Source organism: Lissotriton helveticus, chromosome 2_1 (assembly GCF_964261635.1).
Source record: "Lissotriton helveticus chromosome 2_1, aLisHel1.1, whole genome shotgun sequence".
NCBI lineage: Eukaryota > Metazoa > Chordata > Amphibia > Caudata > Salamandridae > Lissotriton > Lissotriton helveticus.
In genome coordinates, this window is record NC_136059.1 from 1,077,462,417 (window position 1) to 1,077,477,049 (window position 14,633).

The following is a 14,633-nucleotide window of genomic DNA, read 5'->3' on the forward strand; positions in this document are numbered from 1 at the left end:
ATAATTCGCAGAAAGGCAACTTGACTATAGCATCTCCTAGGATAACGCCTGTCTTTGTATAACTGATTTATTTCTCACTACACAGTAAAATCGTTCATGGGCGAAGATGTCACAAGATATATTGGGAAGCCTGAATAAAAAAATAAAGAAACTCAAACGGCTATAAATTAAAGTAAGAGGCATTCTTAAAGTAAAAATGCAGAGCCTTCACATCTTTTTTTAAATATAATGCTCTTAAAAGAACTACTTGCTTGGTTAGCAGTTACAGGCACCACAATCTAGTTGGAACCAGCAAAGGTGTTTGCGGATTAATAACTGTTGGTTTTAGGCATTTAATAAAATAAAATATACTTGATACATTGAACCTAAGTGAAACCATATACAATTGTGTTCAGTGTCTGTTATTTGCAAAACTCCATTCGTTATTTTATGACAATTCGTTGATGTGATCAGAAAAAACATTAGCGATTGGAAAGGGGGATAAATATGCAAACAAAGCTGGAATTTCGGATAGGAAACTGATGAACATGTTTGTTATCGAAAGAGCGTGTTCGGACACATATCAGCATTCTGATGACCCCAAAGCATTGTATATGTTCTTTTTTTCCATTTTTACTGCAGTCAAGATTGGGGCTACGTGCAATCTCTGTCACATGTGCTCTGCGCCAGCAATTATAGGAGAAGGGATGTAAGCACCACACTGTCGAGTGTAGGAATGTTCGCCAGTACTGTTGCACAGTCTTGAATCCTACTTAAAGCATGTATTGCAGTTAGAGCTTTTTAAAATCAAACCCTGAAAAAAGGTCTAATGGTTTAGTACAAATTTACCTCATTGAACCAGGCCTCCATTTTGTGTAATGCACTTATCTGAGAATCATTGGAGAAAGGCAAGACAAGCCCTTAGGTTTCACTTTAGGTAAATCACTACTTTTCTCTTTGCACAGGTAAGGGAGCTTCAGTTGCCTGCTAGGAGCATACCGTTAACACAAATGCTTTATTGTTAAACACTACCACTCTTGATGCCATCACCAGTGTGGAAGGGGAGGTCTTCTAACCTGTTTTCTCAGGCTGTAAAGTATAAAGAAAATGCTTCTGTAGCACATTCATCTTTTCTACATGGACACCCTGGATACTTTGTATTTTCTGGACCCTATATGTGCTCGTATTAGAGCTCTTTGCACCTTGGTATATTTATTCAGTGCACTAGAGATTGTGATTTTGGCCCTGTAATGGCATTGGTAAAATTGGCTTCACTCACTGATAGCACAAAAAATGCACCAATGGAATGTGAGGTAAATGTCATGTGAACTGCAGTGGGAATTTACACGGCCTACAAATATGAAATATATGGCTGAAAGGAGTACCATTGGCCTCTGGCTGGCGGCAGTCTAAATGCACTCCATTAGCATATGACAAAGAAAATTACCTTTGCCATTTATTGAAACTTATTTTTATAATTAATAAGCCACGTCTAAAGTGCGCCTTGCAAGCCCACAAGGCAAGGTACCTAATATAGTAATACAAGTTGCAAATTTCATATTAAAATATTGTTCACTCACAGTGACTGAATGACTAAAATATATCTTCACTGTGTAGATTCAGCACAATTTTCACTAAGACGCGCCCAAGTATGATTACAATATTTTATTCTACACATCTAGCTGCAAAAGTGTTAGAAATATCCTTCAAAGTTATATTCCAAGTAATTTTCAAAGTCTGATTTAATGGTGAAATCAAAAGTTTGATAAATTGGGTGGGAAGGTAACTTTAAAAAGAAATGTATGTTGTGCTCCCTGAGTCATTATTGTCTTAAAACCAATTCACTCATTCCATCTTGAGAGCTGGAAAATAAATCCTTAACTGGAGAGGTAATGACTGGAGCTGAAGAAAATTGCTTGATCCTTATCCCAGGAAAGATGGGTAGTGTTAACTGCTGACCACTTATCAGGCATTATCTATCTGGGAGTTGACAAGAGCAATTGGTAGATGACAGAGAATGCTTCTCTTATTCATTTCAACTACCCTTTAGGCCAGCAAAGGCTCAAATCACAGTGGGGGAGAGATTAAGGTGGATTTTGTCAGGTGGGGAGAGACGAAGGTGGATTTTGTCAGGTGGGGAGAGGGCTCATTTAAATAGTAGAGTGGCTAAAATGAGGCCTTCATGGTGGCAGAACATGTTACAGCAAGGAATCCTGGGTAATTTTCAGTAAGGCAAAAAGCAAGTGCACTAAACAGAGTTGGGGATAGGGTGAAAAAGTAACCAGGATTTGGGTAGGGAAAATGCTCCAATCAATTGCTACTGCAAAGGCTCATCCCCACCACTTCCTCAGAACATTCCTGGAACTGGAAAGCATACACCTGAAAAACAAGGCTCTGTTGAACAAAGGTGACCTCTGATGGAAAAAGAGGACTCACTCAAGGACACCTGGTTCCTACTTGCAGCCAGGCGCTGGAAATTCTCTCCAAGTATCAAGTGGTTCAATTCCTGTTGGCCTTATTGGTGGATATAACAAACAGACAGCTCCAAATTTCAGGATGACCCGGCTGACTACAGAGGAAAATGAGGCCTTGCAGGTTCGGGCTGGACTGTTCCCATGATGCACTGGGTCAAGACTGATTTTCATATGGCCAGGTTTAAACTGGGGTGGCATGGTGAGCAAAAGAATGATGGATTTAACCCAGATCTCTTGACTGGGGGTGAATGTTTTAATTTGTTCTTCATTCCATCCATCAATTGTGTGTCTTTTGCTTTCTCACCCTAAGTGCGCCAGGTATGCCCAGACGTGGGTCCTGGATTTACTGTGCCACTGGAATCAAGCTGTCCTGGCTGAAGAGGGCTGAAACCCTGAAACTGGTCCTAAGATGCTTGTTTCTGGTCCAGGTGGGCCAGGCTTGGAAGTTCAGGCTGGAGTGTTCCCATGAGGCACAGGGTCAAGACTGATTTGCATATGGCCAGGTTTAAACTGGGGTGGCATGGTGAGCAAAAGAATGATGGATTTAACGCAGATCACTTGACTGGGGGTGAATGTGTTGATTTGTTCTGCATTCCGTCCATCAATTGTGTGTCTTTTGCTTTCTCGCCCTAAGTGCGCCCGGTATGCCCAGACGTGGGTCCCGGGCTCACTGTGCCACTGGAATCAAGCTATCCTGGCTGAAGAGGGGTGAAACCCTGAAACTGGTCCTAGGATGCTTGTTTCTGGTCCAGGGAGGACCTGGCTTGGCAGCTCGGGCTGGACTGTTCCCATGAGGCACAGGGTTAAGACTGATTTGCACATGGCCAGGTTTAAACTGGGGTGGCATGGTGAGCAAAAGAATGATGGATTTAACCCAGATCTCTTGACTTGGGGTGAATGTTTTAATTTGTTCTGCATTCCATCCATCAATTGTGTGTCTTTTGTTTTCTCGCAGGACACCTGCCTGAAGAAAGACTTGATGGCTAGAAGCCTGCACTGAGAAGCTAGGGGCTGGAGGCCTGACCACAAACAACATTCCCAGCTGTTCTAGAAAAGTGACCGAATTTATATGTTGGCGGTATATATTCTCTGTTGTGTTATATTCCTGAGTTAGGCCCATGTAGCGACGCAGCTTATTTCTTACATAGTCCTCACAAATAGCATTACTAGCTGTAAACATTTGCACCCATGTGCACACATGACTATGTTGGATTAGTTTCTCTGAAACGGAACTTGTTTTTACATCTAGCTTACCAGTACATTATCACAATGCCCTGAACATCACGTACACTGTCTTGTTTCGCATTACGTACAAATGTCATCACTATCTTCATCCATGGGGCAACAGGACTATATATATATCCATAACAACACTAATCTATGCACACATTGCAAGGCTGCTTTCTATTATAAAATATGAGCACCCTGATAGATTAGCAGAGGAGGTACTTCCGCTGATGCAGAGGGTCCTTGCATGCTGAGAAATCACCACGCAGTTATCTGACATCTCGTGAGGGGAATCCAGTTTGTGACCAAGATGGGGTCTTTCACTCTATCCCATCAGGGAATGGGGTTGGATCGTCACTTGGGGGAATTACTGGCCCCATTCCTACACACACTCTAGGTACACTTAGAGTAGGGTTTGCATAGTAGAAGTATGCTAGATTACTGCCTTGTTTATATACATTATTTAGCACCATGGTAGAACTATATCTGCTATTTACGCTTTTGGTGCTTGTAATCACGTTTAGCTGCTTCTGTCTACTAATCATTGCAGCACAAGTATTTTATGCAAGAATAATATTGGTTCAATAAATATTATTGAAAAGGACCCACTGTGCATTCTCTGTAAATTTCTCTGAGAATAAGTAAGCATGTGTGACTGAGCAAAATGTTCTGTCTGTTTCCACGATCCATAAGTGGTCAGGGTTGTCATGTTCAGTGGTTGCCAGAAAACCATTCACTCCCTGGTACGTTAGGGGTGCTTACCATGGCACTGTGGGCTAGCCAGTCATTAGGCCATCATATCCTGCGGGGGTTCTGGAATCAGTCTTGACACTAAGGCCTTAGTTTATGTTGTCCAAACAATGCACAGATCCTACGGATTGGTAGGAACTACACAATAGTTGCAATAGCGAGGGAGTATACATACTGTTAACATAAAGGTCTGCCTACCTTTTTTAGTTGCAAGTGGTCTATAGGTTTGGCCCCAGTGGTGACTATGCCATCACCGCCATAGCCAAGCCACTCTGATGGCCCAACGGAGTAAGGGCTGTCGGAGAAATTACTATATGTCTGCCTGCCCAATTATAATGGGTGGGCACATATCCATTTTTTTACTGTCAGCCACTGCCAGGCAAACCCTGGAGTTGAATGACAGTAAAATTGTAATAATGCACCCCTCTCCATGAAATATGACTCCTGTGGTATGGGGATCATAACATTTTTAGAGTCAAAAGATTGACCAAGTTCGAAGGTAAAAACTTGGACCGGAGTGAGGTGGCAAATATATCTGTTCTGCTTAGCGACCTCGCAGACACAAAATCCACCTTTGTGCTGCTCAGAGCATTTGGCACTAAAATAAACAGCTACATCAGGAGGTTGGAAAAAGCATCTGGCTTTGAAAGACTCTCACTAGCCTCAGCCTTAGTCCTTGCCTGGCTGAAGAATGTGTCTTCCTTTCAAAAAAAGTTACAATCTTTGACTGCAATGAGCAGCTTAGTTTATCTGTCCTCTGCTCCATTCAAGTCACCTTGAAATTGTGCCTTGATCCCAGTCAACCACAAAGTGGTTTTTTTAATGGCATTTTACTTTTATATATACCTTTTGCTTTGAAATGTTAACAATTTGTATTTCTGGTTTCTCTAATCGTGTCCTAATTATGTTGGTGTATTTTTGCTAAGTATATGTTTCTCTCTCCTTCTAAATAGATTTGAGGATTTTATTGTGTTATGTTCTTAACTTTAAAATTGTTGGTACTGCCCGAGCTTCACATGCACTTCTCTAGGAATTGCCAAATGCTTGTGCCATAGGCTCTCTGAGATTCTCTCAGGACTGTTTTTTAACCTAACCAGATTATTTTTTCTTTATTAAATTATTAGGGGTCACTCCTTACTAAATCACTAATCCAAGTTTTAAAAGTTTCCAAGAAGGCTGCCACAGGACCAGACTGAGAGATCCATGAGGAAGACAAGCAGAAGAGCTCCAAGAACAATAATCCTTTGGCTATCTGGTATGTGCAACAAGTACAGATAGAATCATCTGGCATAAGCAATTCTGCCAACAGATGCCACAATGTTTAAACATTTGCAAAGAGCGTAATGACTTCTTTGTAACATTAAGATTGCCCCGTAATTTTTGGAGAATGTTTCAGGTGCGACACAGGGCCCATGAAGAACATAAAATGAAACTGGCTATACATTTCAAATGAAATAGTTAATGTAGGACAAACATGAATGTGTTTAACTGCTCTTTGTTGGTGTGCTTTATTTGCATTAGTCTGCTATTCAATAATCCACAGTTCCAACCTCAAAGTGGGGGCATAGTAAAGATGGTGTACTCAGTTGAGGTATTTTTTCAGTTTTGTCCTGTAATACTTGACATTGAGCAGAATGTTAATGCCAAAAGTGAGAGAGGCTACTACAGAGGGAAGATCAATGAGGATAGACTTCTGCCACTTTGTTTTAATGGGAACTTGTAAAAGATTTGCATATCATGGTTGTAAGAGTTATGATATGTATTATTTTTCAATATAAATTGCATGTAGTGCGGGTGGTGCTTCTCATTCTATTAAACGTAAAAGAGAATATCATATAAGTGATTCTGGCTTATACACACTAAAGGAGTTATCTTGTTTGGTGGAATAAGGCTGTTGGGATATGGCAGACCAAAGATGAGTCCATCGATGGGATTCTGTATATTGTGTAATTTGTTATGTTGGTATACAAGCAGGCCACTATTCAGGAAATTGGCATAGTCAAGGCAAGAGTTCACAATGGTTCCAGGCACGAATGGTTTCGTTTGGCAGATTTGAATTTGCTTGTGTTTGTTCGACCAATGGTAAAATAGGAGGCATTTCTGTGTGGCTGTCTATGACCATTGACCAACATCCACAGGCTCATACATTTGCAGGTTCTCACATGTTTTATGGGTTGTTGATCTATAAAGAATTGAATGTTAATGGCTCATCTAAAAGGCAGAGACAAGGGTTTTTGAGGGTGGGAAACTATATAGTACATCACCCTCTGCCAAGGATGTGTAATGGAAGGGAATTCCTCTTGTGAAAAGGCAGCCCCTTTGGAAAAAACAAAATATATGTCTATAGTTATAGGTAGAACCTAGTTTCCATAGAAAAAGCATTTTTTTTGTTTTGCTAATAACTTTGGTGTTGTTTAATAAATTTGCACAAATCTTTCAATACTAGTGAGCTAGTCACTTCAGCTGCTGTCTGAAAAGTTTTTGGGTGATTCGTCAAGTGGAGGGGCAGAGAAAAAGGAGGGGGAAAAACACATTTTCCCCATGCAATTTCCCATAGAGATTTTAGACACAACTACAGTCTGAACCATTGAATGTAATTGCACCAAATTTAGCAGAAAGCTAGATCTTGGTCCAGAAAGAGCACTTTTTGTAATTTGATGAAAATCTGCTTAGTAGTTTTGGAGTTATTTTGAATATCTGACAATGTGAATCCACCACAGACCCTCCGCAGATCTATGTGCCACAGTAATGCCATAATTGGCTGGCTGCAACCTGAGAGAAAAGTTGTTGAAGCCATTTTGTGAACTGGGACACAGTCCCGGGGGGCAAAAAAGTAGGATAAAAGAGGTCAGGATATATATATCCTGACCCTAAAGGACTGATGAAGGGGCGAGGAGGTACTCCTCATGGGGAAGACATTCGTTGGAAAAGTTTTTTTTCACACATGAGGATCCACCACAGTGCTCACTGCGGACCCTGTGTGAATTCTCTGTGGATCTGCAGATCTAGACCCCAATTAGAAAAACACACCCACTTGTGCAGCCACACAGCCACTCACACACCCATACAGCCACTCACACACCCACTTACAGATCTGCAAACCACTGCCAGACCCACACAGTCACTCACACACCCACTCATACAATCACACAACCATTTGCACACTTACACAATCGCTCACGCACCCACTAATACACCCATTCACACACACATACAGCCACTCATAGACCCCCAAAACCAGTACCAGACCCACTCATAGACCCATACAGCCACTCATACACCCACTCACACACCCATTCATACACTCACACACCCACTTGCATACCCACACAGCCACTCACACACCCACACAGCCACTCACACACCCACTCACAAACCCATACAGTCACTTCCTTACGCACTCACAGCCCAAAAAAAATCACTACCATTCCCTCACAGATCCACATAGTGACTCACTCACATACCAACCCACTCACACACCAGCTCACACAACCGAATACCCACTTACACACTCACACAACCACCCACACCCCCACTATCTCATCCATACAGCCACTCACACACTGACTCACAGACCCACAAAACCACTAACACACTCACTAACCTCCATTCTGACCCTATGAGACTGATTGAGGGGTCTGGGAGAGACCCCTCATGAGGAAGAGGTTTTAGGGAAATGTTTTTATTTCGTGTGCAAGTATTCACGGATCCACTGTGGTACTCAGCATGGCCCTCATGTAAATCTGCGGGGGCATAATGTATGGTTAGCTCAACTATTTACTATCACTGTTGAATTCAAACGGTTTTGTATGAGTGAAATCTGAGCCTAACTATAACGTCCATGTAACCATTATTTTTTCAGTGAATTTCTACGTTTTTAAATTCTATTCCTAACTATAATGTCTCTGTAACCTTTGATTATTTTCAGTGAATATAAATATGTACACACACACACACACACATGATTACATACACATATCTCCTGTGGATTTTGTGCCATGTAGAAAATTCACAGGTGTAAATCAGAGGGCTTAGCATACAACACATGTGCACAAATCTTCTTGTAGCACATTACAACCTCCAGAATTCTGTTTTCATAATATGGTGGCAAAAGGTGTTTGAAGACAGCACTGTTTTAACTTATCCCCAAGGACATAATATAGTACTAGTCCAAATGTTTGTGATCTGGTTCAGTGTCTTAACTTGGCAGTCCCAGTGCTCACTTTATATGATGCAATCCTTTTGGGTATAGAAAAGGCAATTTTTAGTGCTTTGAATACCGTGTTCAGGGTCACACAGTGGTTTTCAGAGCGAATATTTGATATAGAGTGCCGTGTTTTGTATGCATATGCAGAGCACAAAAGAGTGCATAATTAGTATGAGTTACATAATGCAGTTGACTTCTACCACTGAGGCAATGATCCATAACTCCGAGAAGGCAGGCTCAGATTAGTTATGAAGGTCATTTCCTCGTGTAATTCTGATCAAGCACCAACCCTCAGAAACAGACAGAATACAAATGAGCACACTTAAGATGAAAAACAGTGAAGGCGAAAGCCCACAATCAAAGCCAGCGATGGATAACCACCGCTACTTCAATTAAGCAGCGTCACTACATCAAAGTGGAGCAGAAGTATAATATGTGCATTTACTTTCAAAGAGAAATCTGTCACTGTGCGATACTCATTCTCAATCTTTCCACACTATGCAAGACTACTTCGCATTTTTGCTCTCGTTTGTTCTGACTAAGCTTATAAAATAAACATGTGGAGCCAGACTACTGCACCAGACCATATGGAGCGAAAACAGTAAAATTATTGATTTCTCAAAGGTCTTCCAGAATGCTGACTAACTAAGCAAGAATTCATCATTTCGTACATTGGTACGTGCTGTGTGGTTGTGTAACATGTGGAATAAATTCTCCAACGCCTGTGTAAATACACAAAATATAGCAAACATACTTCAAAGTAACTCATTTGACAACCAAATGACAAGCACATGTGCACTAGTCTTAAGTTATAATTTTTGACCCCTACTCAAAACATTTTTCAATTTGAAAAACATAAGCAATATTTCACAACAATAAAATAAGTCAACATAATTCTTTAAATTATAATCTGGCTCTTGACTCAGTAAGGATGCTCCAGTCAGTGCATTTTCTTAGAAGATATAAGAAGAGAAGAGCCTTGATTCCCAAAATATATATCTTCAGACACATGTGTAAGCTGATGAAATGTGGGCATAAATGTACCTTCATTTAGGCCCTTTATCCCGCTTAAATATTAATTTGCTCTGTCTCTCTTTCTCTCCCCTTTCTAATTACTAGAAGTCAATACTATAAAAGCCTATCTCTTACTAGTTACCTTACCTGAACCACTCCTCTTGCTTGCTTTTGTTCCCTGTAGGCATCTCTTGCATTTTAGTCCACAATCCATACCCTCCCTTGATCTCTGCCGAAGTTGTAGCTAAACCATTTATAAAGTACATTTAGGGATTCTGTCGACACATGGGGCCAGTTTTACAAATATTTTGCACTTGGTTTGTGTCACAAAAGTGACGCAAACCAGCGGAAAATATTTTTCGTAGTTCACTTTCCAGTGCAAAACGTGTTTGTTTTGGAAAGTAGTCTAAAATTAACACAAATCAGCCAAAGCACTGCTTTGGGTTTCTTAGCTTCAATTGGGCATTCCCTGGGTGGTACATGGGCATTCCCATACAACCACCCATGGTTTTTTATGCACTATCTACTAACAATATTAGATTTGGTTTTGCATACAAAATTGCAGCCACTTGAAAGCAGACATTAAAAGGAGAAATGTTTTCATTTCTCCTTTCTCGTTTGACTTTGCATGTGTGCTACACAGTGGAGCACAGATACAACGTAGGAAAAGTTTCAAAAGTTGTGTGGGTGCAGTTTTTTGTACTGGAAGGGAATCCTTCCAGTACAAAACCTATGCTAGATTCATGCAGACACCCTTGCAGTATAGCTCAAAGGTGTCTATTTGGTGCTCAGCAGCTACATTCTGGTGCTGGTGCTAGGGATAGGGTAGGAAAGTGCCATATCTCTGTAAACATGTGCTCTCCTGCTCTGTCTCTGTAATGTAAACCCAGTGCAGCATTTGTGTCTGCTACGCTGCGTTCGGTGACCCTTACACAGAAGGGATTGCCTTGTGATTCTTGTTTTTTATATATATATATTTTTAACAGCCCATCATGTTGAGTAAATCTCTGTTGAGTGGTATAGAGTGATCACTTCACCCCACGTCAAAACTGACACTTTCTCCAGTACTGAGCTTCTCAACTAAAGGTTATTATTTTCAGGTGTTTTAGTCTAATTAGTTTAATGTAAGCAAAGCAAGATTAAAATTCCCAGAATGCATTAGATGAGCAGAAGAAAGTTCAGCAAGAAAGACAGTGTCTGTAGCTACCTGGAACGAGGGGTGGTCACCCTAGATAGGGACTTTATAAAAATGATAGATTTATATATATATATTATCTGCAAATTAGTGAAGCAAGTAGAATAGGATGAGCAGTATAGTTGCATGTTTAAAGGGTGAAGATGATTTCCTAGGAGGGTGAGTGAAGAGTCTAATATTCTTTATTCGTCTTTATACAACCATAAAAGTGACACAAGAACACATTAAAGAACAATTGAGTACATTTGTAATTAAAAGACCAGAACACATTTGGTACTCATTATGTACTTACTATGTCAAGCAACCTGAAAATTAATGTCCATATTTCGATTGGACAAGGGTGATCATGGCAACATCAGACATTGTAGGTCTTAGATGAATCGAGCAAGGATAAATTCATATGAATTATGTTTAGAACCACAAAAGACAATAAAAAGTAACTAAATGAGTTAACATATATTTGTAGAGCGACTTATATTAACTCTTGTTAAAAATTAAAATGTGTCCAGCTTTTATCCAAGGCTGCAGGCTTAATAACATCCTCAAATACTCAATCAACATATACAAAGTCTGTATTCATATACATTACATTAGAAACTACAAAACTAGCCATAAGCTAATATACAAACATTTAAAGTGCAATGTGCAGCCTAAGAGTGTAAAATTTAGTAACAGCCACATAAAGTTTTATTTTGTCCAATATTCTACGTTTTACATCTAAATCAGTGTGGAAAATGTTTTTAAAGAATTATTGGCATAAGGTGCAATACAATATAATATTTAAATAGATATTTTCCTGCTATATTCCTTAGTTGCACTGCAGAAGAAATACATTTGTAAATCATTTGACATTTACGTTAAGTTTTAAGGAGCTAGACGTGATACAACACTGGCATGCATTTCCTGATCTTCAACACCCTTAATAGTGGAATGATAAAATCTCTTCATGATTTAGAATATAACTGACAAAAAAAGAGAACATGCAGCATGTTCCAGGATGAATGAGAGTCACATGGGCAAGGATCAAGGAGGGAGTCACAATATACTTTGATGGGGTAAGAGACCAATAGGTGAGCAGTACTGAACCTAAATCTGATAAGATAGAATCTTTTGGAATGACCAAAGGGGAGGAGAGGTATTCTTTTGTGCAAGAAAAAATAAAACATACTTTCTCTTGGCTGAATATGCTTCAAGTTTAATCAGAAAGAAATCATTCAAAGGCACTTCTAATTAGGGGAACTGGGGCTCATAGGGCCCAATTCACAGAGTGCTGCACTCTCCCCCATCATCTCCGTCAAATCCCCACAGAATCAATCTTCAGAAAAACCCTCAAAACTTGGATCTTCACCCTTTCCGAAGAACAATGTAAAAACATTGTTTAGAACTTCCCCCCTTCCCCACCACACTTACCAGTCGTCTGATTTTCTGACTCTCTTTCTATAGCGCAACGACGCTCCCTGGAGTGTAGCCTGCGCTTTACAAAAACCCCATTACATTACATTACATTACAGCAGACATATATGGAATGACCATTCATGCTTACTTCCCAAGTGTGATACTCCTGATTCACAGCAAGGACCTGTGTAAAGGTTATAGGCAGAGTAGGTGCTAGATTTGATTTGTTTTCTTCAATTGGGGGTCCCTATTGCAGAGGGAGCAGCTGTAGGGTACAAACACTTTAATATTCATTGGCTTCCAGGTGCTATAGTCTGTCAGCAGAACCATAGATGCACTGTTGTATAAGAGTGGCAAATTATATACATTAGGATATGGCAAACAGCCAAGAGATTCATCGGGGAAATTGCCTTAATCTGCACCTCTAGCATAGTAGCCCTAACGTTGAGTAGCATGATAAATGTTCACAGTAGCTGATGGCATACCGTCTCACCTTATATTAGACATTTTGTTAAGTAGAAAATCCATGTACCCTGTTTTGTGCTCAGTGCTAATTGCTTTAACTGCACATTGTAAGTTGGGGTGGTGTGCCATCTCTGGATCATCAACATCATAAGAGGAGAACTTGAGTCACTACAGATCACTGTGGTGCTCCTGGCAGAATCTGCCACACATTCAGATATGACTGCTGCTCAGTTGAATTCAGCGTAAGTTATATTGCCTTCTCTTTGCCTCAGTGGGGAGTGCTGTTATTAGTTTAAAAACATACAGAAGGTAACTGCCATTGGGTTATTTGCAAGACACCAAATGAGCATACCTGCAAATTATGATTTTACTACCAATGTACACCTCTAGCTAACAAATTTAGAGTTATACCATGTGAGGTGATAGAGGAATGATAAAACACACATCAAAAGTAAGGGCTAGAGCAGAGATAAGGAAATTGAGCCATAACACACTACTAAGTGGGTGCAGAGAACACATATAAATCGTATTCCTGTTTACATACTGCTACTGGTAATTAGTTTTGAGTCTTGTAAACTGCAGAAAACTTCCTACTCGTTTTTATATGGATTTCAAATTGTTCACAATGTAATAAAGTGAGTCTCAGGACATGTTGGGACATTTTCAACTAAGGCAGATGTCTAGGAAGTAGATTTTATCATATAGGCAGGGGAGAGGAGTTGGCGTAACGGCTAGTGCGGTGGACCTCGAATCTCGGGAACCCTGTTTGAGTCCTGGCAATGATGCTGAACATCCTGTGATTCTGGGCAAATCACTTAATATCCCTGTGCCTAACAAAAAAATGAATGTGTCTTCATGTAATGCAACTGGTTCTATGTAAAGCCCTCTGATACCCGATACAGTGTCAAGTTCGCGCTATATAAAACTATGTTAAAAAAATAAGATGGTTCGTCTCTTTTCCAAGAGGACTTGATAATTGATCACAAAAGATTTTGAAGCAGCTCCTCGCATGAAGGCAATACATGTCCATTAAAATCGATTAAATATTTGTCCTTTTCAGAACTCTTTTATTCATGTAGGTTGTATAATTTTGAACCATATCTCGTTTGAACATTTCTTTAGCAAGTTTGAAACAGTAATTTGAAACATCCAGGCTTAGTATGGTGAGGTCTACTTTCTTGCAGTGTGAGAACCAGAGCCTCATTACAAGTCCATGTTAAAAGTGAGTTTTCTTGATTACCCCCTCTACTTACAGGATGAATTCCAGACCTGCATTAAATAGCACGGTCAAGTTCCTTTTAGGGATTTTTTCTGATATATCGAGAAAAGTGAAACATTGATGTTGGTAGATATCAATGCATTTGCATTCATTATAGGGAGAACCCTCCCACTACTGCTTTCTCCTTATCCCTGTTTTCCTGTTTGTATGGCGTCTTACCATACATTCCCCATGATCAATGTTTGTGAATATCTAGCACTATTCCACCCCTACTGCTATCCTGTCATGATTCTACAGGAAAATCAACATTTTGTGTTTTTTACTGCAGTCTTTGCTCCATAGACAAAACTTCAAAACTGAAGTCTTGATGTTGTTAGGTGTGTCTCTAATTGATTATTTGTACTTTTTTGATGTAACATTATGCCTTAGGTGGAGCTGGAAGAGCATGGCAGGCATGATTAAGAGGAAGGCTAAGTAGATATCCATTTGGAGCATTTCTGCTTTTGTAGTTCTCACAGTCTTTCAATTGCTTTTATTCCTGAATGTATATCTTCCATGTATGAGTTATGTTGTAGATGCCATTCATTTCATTCTCCGGTCCCAGGCTCCGAATTCAGTAAATGCAATATGTTGTATAAAAGGGCAAAGAAAAACATTAATTTGAAAAAGGAAGGAAAGATTAAGACAACCCAAAATGACAGATTCTGG